The following is a 24,166-nucleotide window of genomic DNA, read 5'->3' as shown; positions in this document are numbered from 1 at the left end:
TCCTGTATCAACAGGAAGTACATCGACTTCAAGGAAGTGACGCAGCTGCAGTGCAACTCCAAAGCCTCCAACAGCTTCATGTGAGGTCAATTAATGTATTCAGTGTTATAATTAACAGCCCAGTTTATCTTGTGACACATGGATATCAGCTGTACTGTGGCCGTGTTGTTTGCTAGCTAACAGAGAGCTAAAAGGTGATTTAGCACCCCCACAGCAGCTGTATATTTAGACTTGCTAACTGTTTTGTGGTGAATTTTATCTTTAAACATAATGTAGGAGCAAAATAATAGATGAGGGAATTATCTTAACTCACTGTTGTGTCTATTTTATTTCAAAATACAGATATGTATCAGGAAGCTGGCTGTCTACATCCTGTTACAACAGAAAGTACATCAACTTCAAGGAAGTGACGCAGCTGCAGTGTGACTCAAAAACCATCAAGTCTTCATGTGAGGTAAATAAATTCATTCAGTTTTGGGTTTTAACGGCTCAGTTCATCTCGTGAAACCTGAATATCAGTTGTGCTTGTGGCCCTTTTAGCTTGCTAGCTAACAGTAAGCTAACAAGCTGATTAAACAGCAGTTAGCTGTCACTTTGTTTTCACCACAGAAACTTTGTTAGCAACCACAAAGGTTTACTCAACTCAAAAGTCCTAAAGTCGTTTTACATATGCTTGAAAGTGAATAAACCACAAATCTTGATTAAGCTAATGTCACCTAATCACGGTAATTCATTGCTTTTAGGATTAACGAGCTAGCACACGTCGCTCTGCAGTAAAAACCACGTTACATCTAAAATGTAATTTTTCCAGGGACTAAAGAAGCAGCCTTGATTGAAGCTTAGTGACAGTGTTTTTTGAGATAATCCTGCGATCTGATGTGATGAGAGGAAAAGATTTAATATATAATTAATATATTAAAGATTTCTTCCAGGAGAAGCCCTGTCGGATCCAGAACCAGCGCTGAGGCTCTTTTCGCAGGTATGAGTCACTGCACACTGTATCACAGTGTTGACCTACATCATGTAATAACCGCTGGCATGTCTGGTGGGAGAGGTGTTGATGGCTTCTCTCCCCAGATATGTCCCTGTTAATTAGTCAATTTTAACATTAATAATACTTGGAAAATACAGATGAATATCAAACTAATATCACCTCTGCCCTCTATTTATGTAATTCCATGTGATTAATTTGTATTTAGTTAAACCAGTGCTGTGCCTCTGGGGTTTAATTGTCAGTCTTCCATTTAGTATCATAATTGTTGGATGCGTTATCAAAAATCATGCATAGTGCCAAGAGGATGAATCCTTTACGACTTTGGTGACTCCCTGACTTTTCCTTTAACCTTTTGGTTTTGAGTGACATGTCTTGACAGCTATGGATTGAGTGGATTAGCATGACGTTTCTTTGAGATGGGTCCTTTACATGATATTGCTTTAGTGATTTTGTCACTTTACATCGAGCTTCATCGTCATCATCACTTGCAGGAACTAATTACATTCTTATCAGCCTCAGTGGAAAATGATAAGATAAGATAAGATAACCCTTTATTAGTCCCATAATAAATAAAGAAATTAGCTTCAGGGGAAATTAGCATGCTAAGACTTTAAATTAACCCGTGCTGGTGAAACACAAGTGTTATCCTATTGCAGTATCACCCATTAGTTGGTGGACAGCCATTTAAATTTTTTGGAAATAATGGCGGTCACCATCTTGTTTTTATGGACCCAGAAGTGAGCATCATGAGGTAGCCACGCCCTAAAGCATCATCTGTTTCACTCTAAATGTGATCATGATTTATTTTTTATGATTAAGAAGACTTGCAGTTAGTAATTGGGACCATAAATTCATCAGGAAACTGTTCAGTGAGGAAATAATTCAAGCGAGAAGTAGGGTCATTTTCTCATTAACTTACATATAATTAGGCTTCTTTTGGAAACCAGTGGAAGACGGTTTAAGGCATTGGCTTCACCTTTCAGACTCAAAAGCTCCCTCTGTATTTGTATACAGGCAGTCACTGAGCATTAGCATGTTAGCATTGTTATTCCAAGCATGTTAGCATGTAGCTCAAAGCACCACTGTACACAAGTATAGCCCTGCTGTCGTCCAAATACTTTAAAGGTGCAAATTGTAAGAACTTGCCACCTGTCAAATTCATAATCCAAACATAACGGGCTCCGCAAAGCACCAATTATTATATTATTGCTAACTGCTGCTAACTGTATCTGCTGCAAGCTAGTAAGCTCAGGTAATGTTGGTATGAGCTGACTCTGTGTTTTGAACAATCACCTCTTGAGATACAAACTAGCTGGAGGCTAGCGGTTTAGCATGCTAACCTTGATAGATATCTTCGACTTAATGTCAAACCTTTTTATATTTTAGCTTTCCGCTGATAGTTTTAGTAAATTTTTTAATGTTTTAAACTTAAGTTCTTACATATTAGACCTTTAAAACAAGATTGCAAACTGAGCGCAAAAAGGCTAAAAATGAGTTCATTTGATGAAACTTTTGGGTTGCTAATTCAGTTACGCTCCAATTTAGAATCCTCACCTGAGGGCGTTTCTTTTTAGTTTTTAGTAATAATGATAATACTCTGTGTGATTAAAGACATTTTTCAATGCACGGATAAATTTGCAGTCATCTTTAAAAATATATTCCATAATCTCCTTTATTTCCAGTGCTGTGTCTCATATAGCAGGCAAGCTTTCTCATCATTTTCTAACATTAGCCGGCTAGCGAACCAGTTAAACACGATGGCTTTTCTCAAACTGCTGGGGGATTGTGGTTTAATGTAACAGACCCAACTGCCTGTGATTTAAATCAGAGGGCCCTTGGCGCACAATAGAAGCCCTTTGCTCAAGTCGTTCGATTTACATTTATGTTTTATACATCTCGCTGATGTTCCTATCAGAAGTGACAGCACGCGAGGGGGGATTTAATGTTTTGTTCAAGAAACACTCGCCGCCTGGCCGATGTTGGGGGATTTGACATGTGAGCTTCCAATTATGATGCTATCTAACTTAGTGCTGAGCCATCCTGCTAAGCACACACTTTGGCCACATATCGGCGGAGCATGTGTTACACTGTCCCTGAAAGCCTATATAGATTATTACCATTCGGAGGAAGCACCGTGCATAACTGAGTAGAGCCTAAGGATAAAATTCTCACCCAATAATTGAGTGCATGGCGGGGGTAAATGTCAAACTATTTGCGAGCCATTCGTGAGCTGTGGTATTCTTCTCTATTAGCCTAATGTGCCAGAGTTACTCATCTTGGCTTTGTGCAAATTCATATTGGATTTTTATTAAAACTCAAACCAACAGTAATAGATGTGCCTCTGGGATAGCTTTAAAAATCAATTTGCTAAACAGCACAAAATTACCCCATAATTGTCTCCTTGGACCGCATTACCCATCAAAGGTGATTCTCATTCGAATGTGAGTAAACTTTGCCTCATCGACCGCAACGTTCCCTCACTCTCCACTCCGGAGCCATGTGTTCCCTCATTACTGTAACAACCAAAACAGGCGAACGGGATCCTGCGCGCGGTGCTGACAGGAAAATCAGAACGCAGATCCGGCCTGTCAAATGGCCCTCCGGCGATTCCTGCTGCTAATGAAGTGAAATATTCTGGCATCTAAATCCAAAATAGAGCTGTATACTTGGACACATGAATATGAATACAATCAGCTCGACTTGGCTCATTAATGAGGCAGGGAGAGCAACCAGCAGACAGGATTAATTAATTACAGAGTGACATTTATGGATAATAACCTTCTGGTGGATATCACGGCTAATGAATATGCATAAGACTATCAAAGGGGGAAGCATCCAGCCAAGATGAAAATATCTATATTCGGATGCGTGATAGGGTTACTGCCGCGTCATTTGAGGCAGCCAAACATCATGATTTCGGAGCATGTGATGTTTTGAATGATTCCTCACAAGGTGCGATGTAATGAAGCAATGTAACCGCCATCCAGCGGGGTTGCACGGTAACTTCACAGCATTGACTTCGGGGCTGGATACTTCAGAAAAATGATTAATGTTGAAATTCCACAAGACGGCAACAGATTTGGGACTCTAACAGGATGTAGCTGGTTGTGGTGTGATGCAGCTGTAAAAAAAAAAAAAGCACACATTAGTGTAGCAGTTCTCAGATCATGTCGTATTCAAGAGGAAATAACTAAATCAGACGAGTGCAATTATTTTCAGTTTAGTCTCTTAAAAGCTTGACAGAATTGGTGCTGTGAATTTGTTGATTAGACATATTTTGCTGCTCTGTTTCAACCGAGCTGCCTCCTAAATGCCCGTTGTTGTAAAAGTCCATCATGAGCAATGCAGGTAATCAATGAGCAGGACTGCTTATCGGGCAATATTGGACTTAGAGAACTTCTGCATTAATGTGATGAAGCACCTTTATGTGTCAAGTATCTAATTAACCAAAAACAGGCATTCCCATCGAGTTATTTTGTCTACAAAAAGGATCACTATTGATTTTAGACAATCTAAAACGGCATGTGTTAGGAAAGAAGGCTTTATATGACACATTCTGAGTGGAGCTTAACTCTCAAATCCTGCTTTTTGCTTTACGTCTCAGTGCTGACAAAGACAGCAATGAGTGTTAACAAAGATTCAATAAAGTTCTTGCAAACCAGAGAGTCTTATTGGCAGGCGGGTGTGATTTCTTAGTTCTTTTGCAGTTCTTTTAACAATTTGGGCCACAGGGGTAGCCTGGGCAGAATAGAGGTGGAATTAAACCTCAAATTACACTTACCTTGTATCTGCAATGGCTTGCATTTTCAAACAATCAACATGCTATTGTCCATCTATTGTTCCCTACGTGCAAAAGGGTGGGGGGGTTGTTGTTCCAGCTAGTCTCATGCCAAAGCGTGTAATAGACCCGAGTACAAGCGTCTATGATGGCTGCCGCAAAGGGAAAATGTAGTTTAAATAGCCAGAAAGTCCATGAAGGGAGGAGGTCTGGGTTTTCACACTTGTGATTTTTATTTTGAAAGCGCAACCAGATCAAAACGCAACAGCTATGCGGTAGAACTGCGCGACGATAAGTGGTTTCGCTTGCAAGACATATGCTGCTGCTGTGTTACATGACGTGCCTCCTTTGCTTCTGGAACAGTGGCAAGCTATCGAAAACTCAACGGGGCAAGAACGGAGCAAAGCTGCTGTCATGGAGAGTCTTTGCTGCGACAATACCGCAGGATCTTTGTATAAATGGCTAATATGTGAAGGACTGTTGTTGTCCTTGACATGTCTACTTTGCCTGTACTTTACCTTTAACTTTAATAGCTTGAAATCAATTAAGACTAGTTGTGTGTAACAGGGGTCTCCTATAGTGATGGATGCACCGAGAGTATTTACCTAACTGACTCACCAGACAAAATGTAACTAGCTGATGACTATAGTGAAGCGTTTTACAGCTAAAGAGACCCTCAGGAGGTGGTGGAGACCAAAAACAGAGCTAAAAGGAAAATTAATATTGCACCTTGATTCATCAGGTGGATAAATACGTGACTTTAAATGCTATGGTTGCTGTACAGGTGATGATACATCAGTGATGCATCGACAGGTTGCATCCACTGCCCATAAGTGGCACAAAAAAAACAGTTTTTGCAAGCTTGAGCAAGTGGCAAACTTATATTCTGTGCTTTTAACAGTCAGTTTAAAAGAATGGCATCTCCAGACACTTCCCTGTTTCAGATAGGATGATTGGAAATGATAGTGAGTCTCCCAACCTGCTGCTAGGCAACAATAGATTAATTATGTTTAATACCGGCTAAAGTTAGAGCCTCATCACTGGAAAAAAGCCACACACAAGTCGGAGTAACTTCTGAGCAAAGGTTTAATCAGTTTAACAACATTTAAGGTTGAGTTCATCGCACGGACTGGAGGACAGCACTTCCACTAATGCATTTCTGCCAGTGTACAGCACATAATTAACCATCACAGAGAGACAACACCTTGTCAGTGCAGCAGATGGTAGATAAGACCATGAAAATGTTCGTTAGGAGCAAGGGGTTACTGTTGTCTCTATTTCTTGTAAGACACTTTTCTTAGCACAGGTCTTAATTGAATTTCCTATCTGAACATTAATGTGATACCCCCGCAGGTCAAACTAATTAAATGGTCATAATAAATAGGATTAAACATATTACTAAATTAAAAACATACATACGAGTTCCTAGTACCATTCTGAAGGTCACGTTAATTAATATCCCCGCCTCATCACTGTGGGTTCTTTTGCTGTAATGTCCAGACTCCTAAAGCCGACCGGACTCAAGTGAAGGGACAGAGCGGTTTCACTGTCCACACCAATGACCTTCTGCAAATGATGATTGATACTGCTCCCCTTATCTCATTGTGGCCTTCCTGGGCTGTATCAATCACTAACAAGAAATAATATAAAAAGATGTTCATTGTTCTTTAAGTCCAATAGAGGTTAAACAGAGGATTATGCATCAAACTGTCCAAAACCACGAAACATATTTCAAGTGAAATAAGGCACAAATATTAGTCAGCTGCAGAAAAATGAATATCCATGTCACTTGGCTGATTTAACTTAACATTTACATTTTAAAGCCAAAAACAGTGTGAATTTCACCTTGTTTCCACAGACTTTGTGTTTGTGGCTGTATTTACTGACATACGCCCCTAGTGTTCAACACAAGGTTATACATTTATGTACGCCAAAGCAAGAGAGAAGCTAATTTTCTCAGTTTTTTAGCTAGTTTAGCAAAGCATTTTGTTAAAAGAAAAAAGAACCACTAACGTTACTATATGCTACACAGCTAGCATGCAACCACTGTTTGCTAAATATGATATTGAACTTTATACTTAATATATTTTATACTAATGTATAAAGAAAGCGCTGTATCACATTCATAAAGCCAGCAAGTTAGCTCATTCCTTTATGCTTACTTGCTATCAATGTTATGCTGTCAAACTTAAAACTGAGAGAATTTATGAATAGAGCCGTATCGCATTCATCAAGCTAGCAAGCCACCAGCTAATTCGTTTATGCTAACTTCCTGTGGCACAGGAAGTCCAAAACTCGCTGCAGATCGCAAACCCACCCGAGACCAAGGAGGTTCCCAGGAATGAATAGACTTCTGGTTGACTTCCATTTGCACAGAGAACTATAAGTGAAGCACAAGTTGTATATCTCGCAATAAAATACCAGTTTGAAGGAATTAATCATGGCTGATCACAAATGAAACATCACAACTATCAAATCCACTAAAACCTCCTAAAGCTTGACAGTTGAAACACTTACTAACATACATACTTAAAGTTTCTAAATTTGGCTGCAGAATTACAAGGCACTTGACACTATAATGCCTCACTATCTATGAATACTACCGGTGAAAGAAAAGGGTCATCTTCTGCCTTCAGATCAGCTTCAGTCCTCCTCCACTGCGTGTTGTGGGAGATTGGATCATTTCTTCAAAGGGAAAAGCTTCCAGTTCTTTGAGAGATGAAGGAATTGGAAATCTGCCCAGTGCTCCAGTTCGTCCTGTGAATGTTCAATGGTATTTTGATGTGAGGATCAGGGAGACTGTGGACGGCTTCATCCTGCTTTTCATGAAGCCTAATTTCTTTCTACCTCTACAAATGCCCAGATATAGAGAGAAAGGAGGGATGTGACTCTTGCGCCAGGTTATGTGTCCAGACAGGTAGGTTGGAGACCTACAAGGCTTGATGGCAGTTCCATCCAGCATCAGATATTTTCTCTTAAAATAGATTCATATAGTACAGGTTTTAGTGTGTGCTTGCAAATTTCGTTAAATGTGACTTTAAAGAGATAATCCCATATGTTCCTCATAACTTCCCTTTAAATGATCCGCTCAGGGACGTTTGGCGAACCATCTGACAGACATAAAGCAGGAAGAGTGGAGTCTGGCATGAGAAAAGACGTGTTTAAATGTGAACGTTGAACAATTTCATGATAAACATATGTTTAACGGGCCTAGAATGGAAGGTAGAGAGACTCATTTGTGCTTCGCCTGAGAGTCTCAATACATAAAACCACATAAGTACCACATAGCCTATAAAATGGTAATGCCATTAACAGTATTGCTAACTTGAAGATCTAATCTAAATGTAGAAATTAACCAAAGCAAAATGACATCTTGCGTTTACCCAAAAGTAGCATTTGGTTCAATTGGCAGTGAAATGCTTCTGTTGAGTAGCTTTGGTTCCAGGCAACACAATACATAAATTCACAACAAAAACATCGGATAGGTTGGACCACAATGTTTAACTCTACAACGTTACAATTATGGATGAAATTGACCATGAAAACTATTGTGAGAGTGACTATTAAACATACTTCAGAAATGCGAATCTGTCGCCAGAAAAAAATGTTGCCATTTTACATTTCTGCAAACTGGATACATTAAAATGTGTATGTTTCTTAAGTATCATATCAACATTTCTACAAAACGTGTCACATCAAGTTCAGATCACGTGATGTGTTGAGCTGTGCTGACTTTCATGTTAGAAGGAGGAGGGTATGGTGGAGGTATTACACCGAGGTAAGCCAACTTCTTACCCACGGACCGGGTGACTGTGTTTCAAAATTTGTAAGCACGAAACCACTGGATATTTTTAACAAGATATTGTAAAAACCAAATAAGCCAAAATATGATCTCTAACCCTAACTAAGATGCTGTACCTCAAAGTGAAAATTGAACATTGCAGAAATGTCTATCGGCAAAAATGTAGTGGTGCGAGTGGGTTGCTAAAAAGACTTTTAATGTGAAAACCAGCCTGTTTTCAGCTCTTTGACATTGCAGTTTTCAGCTAATCTAAGCAGGTTCTTAAAGGTTGATTCACACCGTTTGGCACGGGGACCGACCCGACCTACAATCCCAAAGCATCAGTACTCGCCGTGTTGCATGCTTTCAATCGTCTATTCAATTTAAGAAGTAGGAGAATTTTTGAAACACAATAGTGAACACTTCCACCATGAGCTTACCAGAAAAAAATCTAAATCAACAAGTCTGGAGAAACATGTTGCTTGGATCATCTGAAACATTCACAAATTGGGTCGCATGTCCTTTTGCAGATGATACTTGACCTGTAATTGGACGTGTTCTTCTATTGATTCCGCAACATTATCCCGTCAACAGAACAGTTTGCCCTCAAATATTACCTAATTATGCCGCGCGCATCCGAAAACATCAAGCCTACCCGAGTGACATTTAATATGTATCATTAACATATCGGTTCATCCTGGGCTCTGTCAGTCACGGGGCACGGAGTCATTCCATTTCGCGCTACATATTGGTTTCGATACACATCCCAGAGTCCTCCCCTACAGCCACAACCTGTCCGCCTGGCAAGAAGGATGAAGCCTGTCACCTTTTAGTGTGCGCCGAAGGTGAAATGACATTTGAGCGCTGTGCCAAATGTGAGTGCACTCTCCACTCATGCGCCGCTGTCAGGAGTGATCACTGTTATTTCAGCTGCCCGTCCAAAGAGGGGCTCCGATGGCTCGCCCCTTCACTGCGTTAAGGGTAGTCAAGATAGGAGCCCTGTATTTGCCCTCACTCTGCAAATCTGATTAGAGGGGATGTAATAGCAGGTTTTGTGCGAGAAAGCACTATAGTGTATGAGAGGACAGAGCAAACACACCAGCTCACTCTTTGTCCCCCCCGTTTTACCCTCTCCCTTCCTGCGCTGTCTTCAAAACAACAGGAAAGTGTATTATAGAGTATCATGCTGTCACCTTGGGATGTGATGGGAAATAGAATGGACTACTCAATAGACCGCTAAATTAACTTACTTTAATTTTGGAGACCATGTGAGGCACAAAGGCAGAAAGATGCGCACACGCTCGCACGCACGCACACACACACACATCCCCGGCTTAATATCGTATATGGATGCTGCTTTAAAATGAGATGTCCACCCTCTGAAAAGGTGACAGATGCTGTTTGAGAGCGATCGCTGATGCACTACATAAATAGAAATGGCTGTGTGTCTCCAAACACACATGAATCATCCAGGTGCAGCAGGAGAGATGGTGCCGCTCTCCCTTTATGGCTCACAGGATTTTAATTCAATTTAACTTCGCCCTTTTAAATATGGTAAACAAACATGCTTTCAAATCAATAAATTAATGCAAATGCCAAAATGAAGTCAAAATATGATATATGCTGTGTAATTATTGTGGTTATCCGAGAAACAATTTATTTCTCTTTTCGCTTGCAAGTGATTCTCAAATTGCAAAATAACATTTAAAGTTTGCTAAATTGAATTGGAAGTGGAGGAAATGATTCTAATTGCAATCATTTCTGGCTATAATATTATTTTTGCGATTAGGCTACAGTCACAATAAAAGCAGGCTGCAACAGACTGTAGTATTGTTATCATGCAAATGTGCTTTTTTTTAGCTGCTGTAGAAGGTTTAATTATAGCTCTCCTATCAGCGCTGTTATGATGATTGTTTTGAGCAACACAAAGTCCACATTAAAGGAGAAGTTCACACAAATATGTCGTTATCTACCCACCAACGTGACACCAAAGTGTCGGCAGAACAGCGTCGCAGCCTTCTCCTAAATAACTGAAGTAAATGGGGACCTGAAAATGTTAAAGGCCCAACAGTCCCCTTTAATTCAGTCAAGCCTTATCCAATATTAAAGGTGCAATATGTAAGAATTGGCGTTTGAAACTCAGGTGATATGCTGCCCCCTATTTGTTTGGAGTATTATTTCAACAGGTGGTCAGATCTTACGTTTTGGATCTTTAAATAAAACCAATTTAAATCCACTACGACCATATATCTATTCAGAACCACATCAAATTTTACTCCTAAATACTCCTGAACCTCCTTAACCGTTATTCCCTGAGAAATCCAGATCCACACCAAAAGCATTTGGGGTCATTTCTGCGCTGATATCGTCCCTGCCATCAGGTGTCATGGAAATCAGTTCTGTAGTTTTTGGGTAATCCTGCAGACGAACCAACCAGACAACCAACAAACCGACACAGGTGAGAACGTAACCGCCTTGGTCGAGGCTCCAGAGAACACGTCCAGCGTAATTCAAGTCTGCTGAAGCCCCAAGATCCCAGTTTGATTCTTAAAGGCATTATTTGAACCCTCACTGTGCAGTCCAGCTTCAGACAGGGGGTTGCACACTAATGCTTTTAGCTTAGTGGCTGAAGCGATGATTCTGGCTGGTGTGTGTGTAAAACATCTGTTGCACCTTCATTTCTGAGAGCCTCTCGAGGTCATTTTGCTATTTCTAATGCATTTTCTAACACCATATACTTTCTGACAGAGAATTTAGTGTAAGTAATAGCTGATGAGTCACTGGCTGATAATATACTTTAAAACCAAGGAGGGGTATTTGAGACAGCGGTAGCTCCTTTATAATGTAGATGATTAAATCCACCTTGTTAACTTTACGGTTCCTGCTCCTCATCCTCCTTCCTGAGTCTCTATAAGTCATCCTTTAAGTCGTGCTGCGCGGAAATCAGAGGATATATTCACTCTGCAGGTGTACAAGCTCAGCGCCGGGTTCTTGCTCATATAATTTTTTGGGGGGGATATTCATGCCGATTATGGGATTTACAGTTCTTAATATCTGATATCCAAAGCCAGAAACAAAGGGGAAACTGAAAGTTCCTTTAATTTAGCGTTGTTTTGAAGCAATTCTGTTGAATTTTGCAGTGACTTCTCGACTGAAATGAACCGCTGTTGGGGTTTCTCGTCCACTTTTGTATCTTGTACTCCTCCATGCTGTTGCTGTCTCATCAAAGTGAACAGGGTGGGCTTGAAAAGGACTGGGGAGTAGGTGTACCCTCCGGATAGAAAAGAGAGAATGATTAATAAGAAGCACTGGGCTTCTCTTTGCTTCTGCATAATGTCGCTGTCATGTGGGGTTTTGTTTTATTTCATCCAACACTTGGATCCTTGCTGTTTTTCTGGTCCTTTCCCCCATTGTTGTGCTTCATCAGAAGTGTAATGAAATGCTTTGAAATGTTAAAGTAATGGTAATGTAAACCCGACACCCTCAGCTGCTTCACAGCTGAAGCCTCAAAGCAGCAACATGACTCAGAGACGACACGAGACCTGCCTCTCTTGGATGTGGTCAAAGGAATAGTTTGGGAAACTTGCTTATTCACTTCCTGGCAAAGAGTTAGATCAGAAGACTGAAGTAGTGGAATGTAAATGAGTGTATTTACTCAATTATAATTATAAGGCACGTTCATGCAACCTTCTTCTTCTATTCAACTACAATTTTAACAGCTTTAGTTATTATTTAATTTTCTACCATTAGCTGGTTAGCTCAGTTAGACGTGCAGCAAGCGGTTCAGACCGGGAGCTCAGGGTCCAGGGGAGTGCTAGTATCTACACAGCTAGCAGGGGTACTTTGGACCGGGACATCCTGGGGCTTGCTAGTTAGCATGCTAACTCTTCTTGGTTAAACCACCATTGGCCGACTTCCTTCCCCTCTCTGACGTATCATCTGATTTTTCTCCAGAATGGGGAAAAATAAGGGGAGAATGGCTAGCACAGCCAATACATAGTCTGTTACCTGATGCCTGTAGCTAACTACAGTCTCGCTAGCTGTGGCTGCTAGCTGTTTCCAATGTTTACATTAACACTGCTTAATACAGCTGCATATTTATCTTACAGATTTTAATATCTGTGGTGTTAATCTCATTTGTCACGCGAATAAGCTCCTTAAATATCGAGCTAACTCTAAGCTAAAGGCTAATGTGGGTCAAGGCAAACATACAGAACTTGTTTCCATTTTATGTTGTTCACTCTCACTTTCTGTTTTCCATCTTCAGTTTGAAAATGGTGTATTTAATATGCACCTCTAACATTCAGTGATGGTATCTTTAACTCTTGGGGAAATTTACAATTTCTTCTTTTCTTTTTTCATTTTGAGCAAATATCATCTTCTGAGCAAGTCCATTTCCTGATTCTCCCCCAATCTTTATGTCTGTCTCTCTAAAGACTCAGTTGGTGACTGTCTCAGTCTGACCAACCCTCCTGTCTTCTCTCCTCTCGTCCACTTCCTGTCCTTTCACCTCCTTCTGCCTCTCCCTCTCTCCTCTCAGTGGGGAGTCCAGCCTCGGGCACTTACTTCGACGTGATCTTCACTTTCATCACAAGTCCTTTTTTCATGCCTCATATCGTTGTCCTATAAATATTCCATGCCAGTTTTAGCTGACATGCGAAATCATGTTCCCTGCTTATCATGTGTGGGCTTATACCTGAGTGAGCGCTGCTCTGTTTTTAGCAGTAACAAGTAACCTGTCAGTGCACGGTTAGATTTTATTATGCTTTAGAATAATTAACCTCTATTGCGGTCTCTGGGCCGAGTGAAAGGATAAATCGTTGACAGCCAGGCTGGGTATATAGCTGTTGGAACTGAAGGGTGTGAAACTCCTTTTATACCTTTATAAAAGTTTAATTAAATTGCCTTCTAGCTTATTCTCTTGTCCGGCCGCACGCTGTGCCTTCAGTTGACATTTGGACATTACCTTTGTGACATTATGGCTCTTTCTAAATGGTGGGCTCGCAGGGCTACCATTAAAAATGATTTCAAATGTCCTCTTGTTAGCTTTCTCCCTCCTTCGAGGGTAATTTGAGCCTTGAAATAAGAAAAACCAAGCTTGGATTGGTTTTAACTTCGTATTTACACTGCTCAACCTCTACCAACCCCAAAACTGCCACGAGGAACACAAAGAAGTGCATCTCAAGCCAACATTTTTAACTTCTGTGAACAAACACTTCCTCTACCTGCCTACCACATTGCTGAAATCACATCCAACCATGAGATCTTTTTATAAATAACCCTCCCTGGAGCGTCCCAGTCTCCAAATCAACATATAACATCTGCTCCGGTTGGCTGCCAGCCAGCTCGAGCCGAGGCGAATGCACCGTCGCATCCCCCCTTTTCCTTGTAGTCCGCCAGCGTCCTGTCGTTGTCGGCGCCCTCTCCGGCTCATTTCCCTCCCCGATCCCCACACCGAGCTCCCTCCCAGGCCTTCCTGGTGAGCCGGCAGGCTGCCGAGCCACCCCGGGGTCGCACGCGGTCACGGCTAATGTGACAAAGCCAGCTGCTCATCATTGCCCAAGCAGCCTCTCACCAGCTGTGATTGGATGTAAGGGGTCGCCCAGCTCGGCCGGCAGGGGCCCCGAGGGCGGATCAGCCAGCTCAGACATGTCCTCTACACAGATAAGTGAGCTGAACTGTGTTCCTAACTTTGAAGCTGCTTCAATAACAGAAGTTAATTTTACTAGCCAGGTACAAGAAAGTTTATCACTGTGATCCGTCTTCGACACAAAAAGTGGATCGGAGCAGAGATGTGATGTGATAAGGAGCGGAGACTAAAAGGAAAGGTCAGATGTCTGTGAGCAGCGGAGAAGCAGTGTGAAAGAGAGAGGAAAGAATCTTAAATGTACAGTGGAACAAATGATCGCTCACAGCAGGTTCCTGCGATCACTATCTTATTATTTCAGGTGTTTTATTTGAGTTTTTCCACCTTTTGAGCGAGTTCACCTTGATATGCACCCAGACTTACAGCCCCTCATCTTTTCTGTCTTTTATACACTTTTTAAAAAGTATTTTAATGAGTGATGCAGTATATATATATATATATATATATATATATATATATATATATATATATATATATATATATATATATATATATATATATATATATATATATATATATATACATATGTGTGTGTGTTGAATATATTTTAATGAGAAACCTGTTTTAACCACTGATATGATCTATGTTTGACAAAATCAGAGTAGGCTGTATTAGGAGGTATAAGAAAAGATGAAGTAAACACAGAGTTACTTGATGATGATAAATTAAATAACACAAATGAATGAACCATCAGTCCAATCAAAGAAATATCCAGGAAACTGGAGGGAAATTACCTTTTGTGATCTCAAAATACTCTTGCTTGCATGTAACATAGCAATTACGTTATTATAGGTGTTCATTTCCTTGTTCTAACTAACTTCTGTGTATAAAATCGCCAAACAAAAGTGCAAAAAATACAAAAATGTTATGATAAATTGCATAAAATCACATAAACTTGCATAGAATTACAAATTTACTATGCCATTGGCTACATGACTCGTCAATCATCCAGATTCTAGCGTATGAGTGGCTCAGGAGAGAGGGGCGGGGTCTCCTGTCTATAAAATCACTTGTTTGCTGTTGCAGGCCACAGGGCGGGCATCGAAGCTCCTAACTGGTCAAATGAGGTGTCAATCAATAGATCAGAAGTTGGCAGCCAGCGTAGACATTTTGCATTCAAGTAGTGGAGCTTTTTGACAGATACAAGCATGTAATAGTGTTAGTTATTACACTTTGTTGGATCTACTGGACAGAGAGAAGACAAGAGAAGACAGCTTGACAGAGTCTAAGTGTTTTAATGATGTATGGCGTGACTCTACACTTAAATTGAGGCGTTTGCCTTTTCGTTTGGCGTGTTTGTATTGTTTGGCAAACTAGCTGACCTTTTCAATTGGTTGATTATCTATTTTTTTACAATACTAGAGTTGTTTTTTTTTTTTTACCCCCAATAAAGTGTTTAATTCAGCAACAATTACAATATCAACATTTGGAGTTGGCAGAGGTTGTGATACACTTAAAGTCCTGACATATTACCCTAATTAATTTCTCATTTAACACTATTAGGCTCCCCCCTTAAGTGGTGAATTAACTCAATTATTGTGTGTGATTAAAAACCAGCCTAGGGTTAAATGTGGTGCGGCAGTCATCTTTTGTTTACAGAAAATGTTACGGCACTACTGGCCATCATAATACCTTAAATTACCCCTCAGGTCTTTATTGCATAAACGGTTGATTATAGTCTGTCAAACTTTTTTAGCAGAGGAAGAGTTCGAGTGGTAAACTTGCAGACATTTACTGCAGCGAGTGTCTATGAAGTCCAGTGACATTTACTTTAATTCGCATCTTTCAGAGAATATATAGACTTGTTTCTTTAAAGGTCAGCATACTGTGATAAGAGAGTGGAACGACTTGAACATGCGTCACATGTGCAGCACAATAGTTAAATACTCGTGAAGTCCTTGTTATATGATTTGGACCATCGCCGGTAATGTCCAAGCTTTGTGACCCCAAAGTTTGAGTTTGTTTCCTGCCAAAAGTGCATTTTGTCAAGCTCCCCCTTTGGGCAGCGGCAATCAGTATTGAAGACAATAGTGAGACAAACAGCCCCAGCTGCCTTGGATGCCACTCTCAAAACAATCAGGCACAACAAAAGTGAGAGAAAGCCCCCTCACCAGCACTAATTGTTAATAAGGGGGTTCGACATAATTGATTTTTCTTTCATTCAGCTCCCAATTTGCTCCTGTTGCGCGCTGGTGTTTGTGTCCCTTGGGTGTAATCTAGCGTTCCTGTTTGAACCCGCAAATGCTTTTTGCGACAAACAGCCCTGAGGAGGAGGAGGAGGAGGAGGAGGAGGAGGAGGAGGAGGATGCAGAGCTTGAAGTCACTCAGGAGCCTCGACAAACCAGATGTATTTCATATGGAAATGTCAGAGCGCCTCCGAGACCTGGAGGAAAAAACGTCAACGTGCTGCAGTGCAGTCGACAAACTTGTGTCGTCTGTCACTTTGCAGCTTCCTGCTCGCTACATGAATTTAAATGTTGCTACAGGTAGTTCATTTAAATTAGACTGAGGTTAGTTAGCGACAGCATAAGATATCAGCTGCCTAGGGGTTGTTGCGAGTTTAAAAAAAAGCACCATATTAAGCTTAAGATGTGTTTATCAGCTGCTAGTACGGATATTTTATCTTAATGGTGTGCAGCAGGAAATTGCAGTTTTGCATTAATGAGCTTTTTACAAACAGAGATGTCGAATGCTGGGAGATAATTGAACACAAAAGCGCGTTTAGAGTCGGTTAAGGAAATAAAAGTGTCAGCGGTGATGGCGATGACGTTCTCTGAGAAGTGGAACAACTCTCCTGTGGGGCACGCCAGGCGCATCTCGCGGCGGCTTCATCAGCTCCAGATGAAAGAGTTCACATCCTTTTGAGCTCCAATTCGCGTCAAATTTGAAACCACTCGTAATCGAATGAGATGTAAACTGGTTCGTGTTAATTCGCCAGCTGACAACTTCTGTTTTTCTTCGTTGGACGGCAGCGGTTCGGATGAAAGAACAGATGTCATCTTATTTTTTTTGCTATTTTTCCCTTTTTCGTCTGAGGGAGGGTTTTCCTCGGGGCCCGGGTGTAACGGGGAGCCAGATGCTGCTTTAAATCTGTGCTGAATTGTGCTTGAATTCTTTGATAGCGCAACGGGAGATAAGGCAGCGAAACTTATCTGGGAGCTGCCACATAAACAAGCATTGGTGGTACATATGCATCGATAAGCAGCCCAGTCTTTCGGTACTATCTACCCTTTGCTTTGGTTTATCTCAGTATGGCATGAGTGGGTAATTTTAAAAAAACATTCTTCAAAAGTGGTTATTTTTCTCAGCATTTAAGCTAAATTCACTGTTATTCTTACATCTATAAATTGAGATTAAAGGTCCCATATTGTAGAGAGTGAGATTTCCTCTATTAGATCATTAAGCAGGTCTAGTTGCTGTATAAATACTGGGAAGTATAAAAAGATGCTCAATCCAAGGCGAAACGGACAAACCTGTAAAAAGAAACTGTACCTCAGGACTTCCGTAAAGTTGTGATGTCACGACTAAAACTCAGCACTCTTGGCCACGCCCCTACGGTACAAAGCACACCTCCTCCAAAGCACAACGCTATGGTGGCTGAGGAGGACATTAGATTAAAAAGTCAAATTGAAAATGTTATTAAAAGCTAGCCATTTTAGTAACTACAAGGCAAAGAAATGACCTTGACATAGACGACTTCTTCTTCTTCTTCTTCTTCTTCTTCTTCTTTTTCCTCCTCATGAATTAATGCAAACAAAATTGACCTGGGGAATCCAAATATTTCAGCAGATGAAGATAAACTATGAATTGTTGAATGAATTCCTTCACGTTCGTTCCGAGGCTGCAGGCTGATATTGGGAAACGCGGTGGGCAACGTCTGCTCAGGCCTGTGAGAGCTGACCAATCAGAGCAGAGTAGAAAGGAGGATGGCTTAAAGAGACAGGAGCTAAAAACAAATGGTGAAATGAAGTGCTGCAGCAATGGACAGAATAATGTTGCTTTTCAAATATTAAAGCAAGATAACAGTTTCTAATTGACACCCAACGTGATACATTTGTACTCTAATGTACACTTCCCCCTCAGCTGCGGAAGGTCACTTCCCTATAGAGTGATTTCCTTTCTGTTGTCCTGCTGTGTCAAAGAAAAGCAGCATTATTCATGCTGCGTGTTGAAAGCAGCGTGCTGTGGAAAAAGCAATCTGAAGCACAGTATTAGGTCCTGAAATGTATTATTAACCTATAGATACATTTGACTTGTGAAGCCATACAGACCACTCACAGATAGCCTGAATCATTTGGTGAGTTATCCATCCGAATCACGCCCTGTAATTACAATAAACGCTAATTACTATTGCAATTATCACACTGGGGTGATAATTTAATTGGGGCCTGAAATAAATAGAGATGTTCATCATGTCGTGAATTAAGTCAGCGTTTACTATTTGAGAAAAAATGTGAGTAAATTAGAGTAGAATAACTGCTACACCACCTCTCCTCCCCTCACAAACTGACTTTAAAGGACAACACAATTTCATATTGTTTCACTTTGTTTATATGTGGCGGACCCTGCCACCTCTGTATCTTACAACCGTGTTCTGGGAATCTTTTTTTCCTCTGAGAACAGCTTGTTTATTCACTTATAGAGAATTAATATTTCTGAGTGTGTATTTTTACCTAATTAATAATGTAAAGAGTTTAAATGTTTTCTCCAAAACTACAACTACAACTACTATTGAGGATACCAGTGGTGCTGTTAATGTTATTCCTGCTGCTTAATATCACCAACTTTTGTAGGATCGTTCAGTTGCAATTGCTCAGTTTGTACAAAAGTAAGCTATTCCTACAGAAATGCAATTTCTCATCCAAAGTGGGCTCTTGGAAATGTCTCAAAGTGGAGAAGATTGGATGAAATCAAGACCAAAAACAACTCTCCGATAGCTCAAAATTACTAAAAACCCAGAAACTGCTACACCAGTTCTCAAGATGTCGGGTGTTTGTACCTCATCTTCTTTCTCTTACAGAAACAGATCTCAGTGTTGTCAGAGTAAATACCTCTGCGCTGAGAAACGAGGCATTCTGGGTTCCCCTCAGGATGTTTGAACGTGTTTGCCTGCAGCGGTTGCTGCATGTTGTATCACCTCGTTTCACTCCTCTTTAATTTGAGTTCCCTCCGCTGTGGAAGGTCTAATACGACAGAAAATCTATACAATTAGCTTCTTTAAAAGAGTCATTAACGCCGCGTTTTGACAGAAACGGGCATGGTGAGTTCTTCAGGCGCAGACGAACTTCAGCAGCTCTCCGGCGAACACAAGGGAACACAAAATGTTTGCAATAATGAATGTATTTTGGAAAGATGGAGGCAGGTCAGAGTGCAACTAATATCTCTTTTAAGGCGAGCGCTGTTGCAAATTAATGAATAACCGAGACAGAAAAGTGCAGATTCCACCGCTCTTCATACCTCTGAAGATAAAAGACCGGCATTAAGCAGATGTATTTTCATGTGCTTCTCTCCCGGGAGCTTGTTACTCACTCGCACCCTGTAAGATGGAGGTCAACAACCAGTTTTTTGGGGAAGCGGAGCACCCCGTGGCGAGCTCATTTCGCCAAAGCTCCTAACATGATTTCCCCTTTCCCTGTACTCGCCTTTTTCGTTACCAGCCTGTTCTTATTAAACACAACAAAAACAGGGGAAAAAAAAAAAATCTCACTGGGTAAAACAGATCCCTCGTATCCGTCAACTCTCTGCTTCCTCATTTGCATTTAATTAGATGATTCATTCATAGGATTCAACCAAAAAGCACATAATTAAATGAAAGCTGACACACCATCTGATTCATTTATCATAGGGGCAGTGAGGCAGGGTGAGACAGAGAGTACTGTATGTAAATTAGGGAATAGACTTTACTTTGAGTCAGTAACAACCCTCGGGAGATCCCTTTATTTCATCCCACCAGGCACCCTGATAAGACGTGTGTGCGCTTCATCCAAGAAGGCATGTTCGCCTCTTGTTGGGCACAATCAGCAGTTTTTTTGGTAATTAACTAATTTGGAGTCTGTTGCACTAAATCAGTCCAATTTTGAGGCTTTTGATAACTTCTGGCCGACGTACTGTGCAATTATGTTAACTGTAGCTCAGCAGAGAGGGGGGGCAAGCACATTTTATCACTGTATATTTAAAGAGTGGTGGAAAGTATCATAGCACATCAGGTACTTTATTATAGTAACACATTAAAGGTGCACTTAGTAGTTTTGGAAAAGAATCCATAAGCTCAGAAAGGTAAGATTTACAAGATTGTGAAAGGTAATAAGGAGGGAAATAAGGTCCCCAGATCACCGTTTAAAGCTAGAAAGGTGGCAGGGTCCGCCACATATAAACAAAGTAAAACATTGTGATGTTCTTGTCAGTTTGTTTATTTGGTTTAATTCAGTCTTAAGAACGGAATTAAGCATTCTCTTCTGATTAGAATGAAAAAACTACTTTATATGTCATAAAACATATAGATTGCCTCCAGTGATGTCACCCAGTGGCACTCACTTTGCATTTTGGGTAATGTAGGCACCTGATTTTGAAAGGGCAGACAAAGTGTGGAGTAAAAATGGGATATCTTTGGTTCCGCTGTATCAATTTTGGACCAGTGGACTGCTTGTCAAAACACGGTGCCTTTATTACCCACAATGCAACTCAGCATTTAAGTGCTTTAAATGCAACTTTAATGTATCTTAAAGTTGCAACATTTGCCAATTGTCAAACGTATCACCACATTTACAGCTAACTGCTGCTAAGTTTAGCTGTCGTTAGCTAGTTAGCTCAATTAGCTGTGCAGTGTCCGGAGAGGTAGCATGTAGCTGATTATCATGCTATCTTAAATAGATATCTTTCAAGCGCAATACATAGATGGTACATTTTCAATTACAGTTCTTACATATTGATCCTGTCATACCTCCTCAACCATCCACGCTTAAAGTTATAGATAGCAGCTTTCATTGTTACTAGATATTTGACAAGCAGACTTTCTTGTTAAATGGGATTCAGATTGCAGACCTGCATCAGGATTTACAGGAAACAACGCACGACCAATACAGAGGCTGCTTCACAAACGATCCAAACAGACTTTGGTGTGTTTGGTTCATTTACTGCAAGCCGTCAAGAGATGTCTGCTGCGGTTCAAAACATACCAACCGCAGGACTGTGTGATGTCAGATAGTTAAACAGTTAAATCCCTTCTGCTTATCAGGAGCTGCCAACAAACTGGTTCTATGAGCCATTGGTATAATCAGCAATACATTCATTCATTCATTCATTCGGTTGTGAAACGTGTGCATCAGTATGGAGGACTGAAGCTGCCAGAATCAAAAAAAAAATAATGTTACTAAATATACAAAGCACAAATGTTACCACCACTTTACCCGTCTTTTCTCCCTGACATTAACTCAGCATGTGCAAGACAACGCTTACTGTCTACGTAACAAATTGTTCTCTGCATACTGTAGAATATCCCGCTGGCAAATGCGATTAAAACGCTGTTCAAAATTACATGAAAAGCACATTTATATCTGCTGAAATATACCGCAGGAAGAGAAGAGTGAGTCGCAGAGCTACAAACCCGAGAGGTGAATGACTCATCCACCGAAGTTACATCCTTTTACTGCCTTGTTCAAAAGTTGGATGTCTCATTTGTGAATGAATGCAGCGGTCTGATTAAAACCAGCACAGATTGTGCGGACAGTATGGCAGTCGCTGACCGTGGCTCAGTTCTTTTAATCACGGAGGGCAAACGTCTCAATGCAAAGGCTACAGAGGGCTCGGCCTGAGTGGGCGAGATGTGGGATATAAGACTTTCTGATGCGTTATGAACCACAGTGGACTTTGTCTTTCTCAAGCCTGCATTTCTTTTTACTACTTTTCTTTTCTTTTTTGTTCCACTCTGCTCCACTGTGGTCCTTGAAGCTAGAGAAACAAGGTTATTTTTATCTGCACCGACACGGAGAGCGCTTGATGCCACAATAATATAATACATACGAGGGGACATGCAAACAAGACGTGGTAACAGAGAAAAGACCTCCTTTCTCCTCCTCAGTCTGTATTCATTAGTTTTCCCTCAGCGTCTCCCGCGGTCAGAAGTTTGGCATCAAATCGCTTTAGCTGCAGGAAACGTTTGCGGGCTGAGGATGCATTGTTTATACCTCCCGTTGTTTGAAATAATGGGAATTGAATGGATTAGATGTGGCTAATGTAGCTGTCAACGTTTTTTTTTTCTCTTCCCCCTCCTTGCACCCTCCTCAGGTTTCATTAACATCCCCAGACCAACAGCACCGCGGTGGCAGACTACACTTGCAGCGTCTGAGCATTCATTAAGGAGGAATTCAAATGTTGCTCTCTGGGAAATTGTCAGAACAGATGGTGACTGTTTCCAGGCCTCGGGACGGGGAACAGACGTCGGTGTTTATCTGTTTTGATAACTGACTTGCTGAATTGAAATCATGCGACGACTCGGTTTTATTTATTTTATTTTTTTTCTTTTTACTTTGCAGCCACGTTTGTTTTGAATATATTCGTCCTCTGGTGACGCCCCGGGAAGCTCTGAGAATTTGAGTCTCCTAACTTGCACCACGTCTTGTTTGAGGAATGAAATGCAGTTGCTATGGCAACCTCAGCAGACGGATGACAGTTGGCCGGAGTCAGTTTAACGTGGAGTAGCCTCTTTTTAAGAGCAAAGGAAGCGAAAGGGGAGGGAGGCAATATCAGATTCTTGTGAGCAGTTGATTCTGCTTGTGTCTGATGGCCACCCTCTCACAGGATGATTCAATCGATACATCCTTTCAGATGGAATTGCGTGTAAAAAACATTCCCCTGCCGAAACAATACATCTATTGACAATACAAATTCACAGCCTTTGAAGGCTTTTCTGAGATATACTCACGGGAGCAACTCTGGAAAGAAATTACTTGCTGAGGATGGAAGTCGAACGCCACAAGAGACCAAATTAAGGTTTGTTTTTTTTTTTGCCCTCACTGCTGCTGTAGACCAACAAACATGATGCCGTGTTGCCTCTTTTATCTTTTTCATGAAACATAACTCACACAAAAGAAGTGTTTATCCTCAACGTGTCAGACGTACAGGCGGATTGTTTGCGGCGTTTTGAGTCATCAATAAAAAAAGAGACTTGTGTTCCAGTCTTTCACTGAACGTCATCCATTACAGTACTCCATTATCGCTGAACGTGTATCATCAGTTTGCAAATGAGCCAATTAAAGAACACGAAACACACTAAACAAATCCAGCCAAAGCCTTTCCTATCGCAGCCTATTCACTTCTCATTACGGCTCAGCAGGGATTTTTGTGGCCTTGAAAGCCTCATATTGCGGCGCAAAGCAGCCGCTGTGTATCTATACTCACGTCTAAAGGCAGCTTAGCTTCCTTTCCTCTGAGCAAGGGGAAGACGGAGTTATATATATATATATTTTGTTGCCTTGGTGGTGATCCGGGGTGCAAGTAAGACCCAAGCCAGGGCTTAGCCTTTCTGTGTTCTATTACAGAAAATGGACGATCCTATTACATCGCTCGTAATCTCACCGAGGCCAGACAGGACGCGGGGGGATATCCCATCCACCCCTTCGTCTCCTCTGGCCGAGGGCACGAGCGCTGCCCGCTGACCTTCTAGAGTCGCTTTCCCAACAGCAGATCCACTCCAATAATGATATCTCTGTGCCGCTGCGGTGCACTGTGCAGAACATGAAGATGACAGCAGATACGACGGGAAATGCTGGATGCTCAGAGTTCACGTAATGTGACATGAATAAAGAGACTGAAGACCAGTTAGCTGCAGCAGTGGCGGAATGGATAATAATCAAGCAAAGTAGACAGTTCACATATACTATTCGTTTGTTGTCGCCTATTATTCAGTGTGCCTGATGTGCAGGGCCTCCTACGCACATTGATTACTATTCCCAATACATATTATTCTTA

General features: G+C 41.1%; 1 protein-coding gene across 1 annotated transcript in view; it reads left to right on the top strand.

The window, feature by feature from the left end:
- Positions 1–340: 340 nt before the first annotated feature.
- LOC115577169 (uncharacterized) overlaps positions 341–24,166 on the top strand; it is an 82,172-nt gene continuing 58,346 nt past the window's right edge. The window contains exons 1-2 of the mRNA XM_030410054.1: positions 341–454; positions 933–976. The gene's annotated coding sequence lies outside the window, so the exon portion shown is untranslated. The remainder of the gene's footprint in view (positions 455–932; positions 977–24,166) is intronic.

This window comes from Sparus aurata, chromosome 24 (assembly GCF_900880675.1).
Source record: "Sparus aurata chromosome 24, fSpaAur1.1, whole genome shotgun sequence".
Classification (NCBI taxonomy): domain Eukaryota; kingdom Metazoa; phylum Chordata; class Actinopteri; order Spariformes; family Sparidae; genus Sparus; species Sparus aurata.
This window is presented reverse-complemented; position numbering and strand designations above follow the sequence as displayed.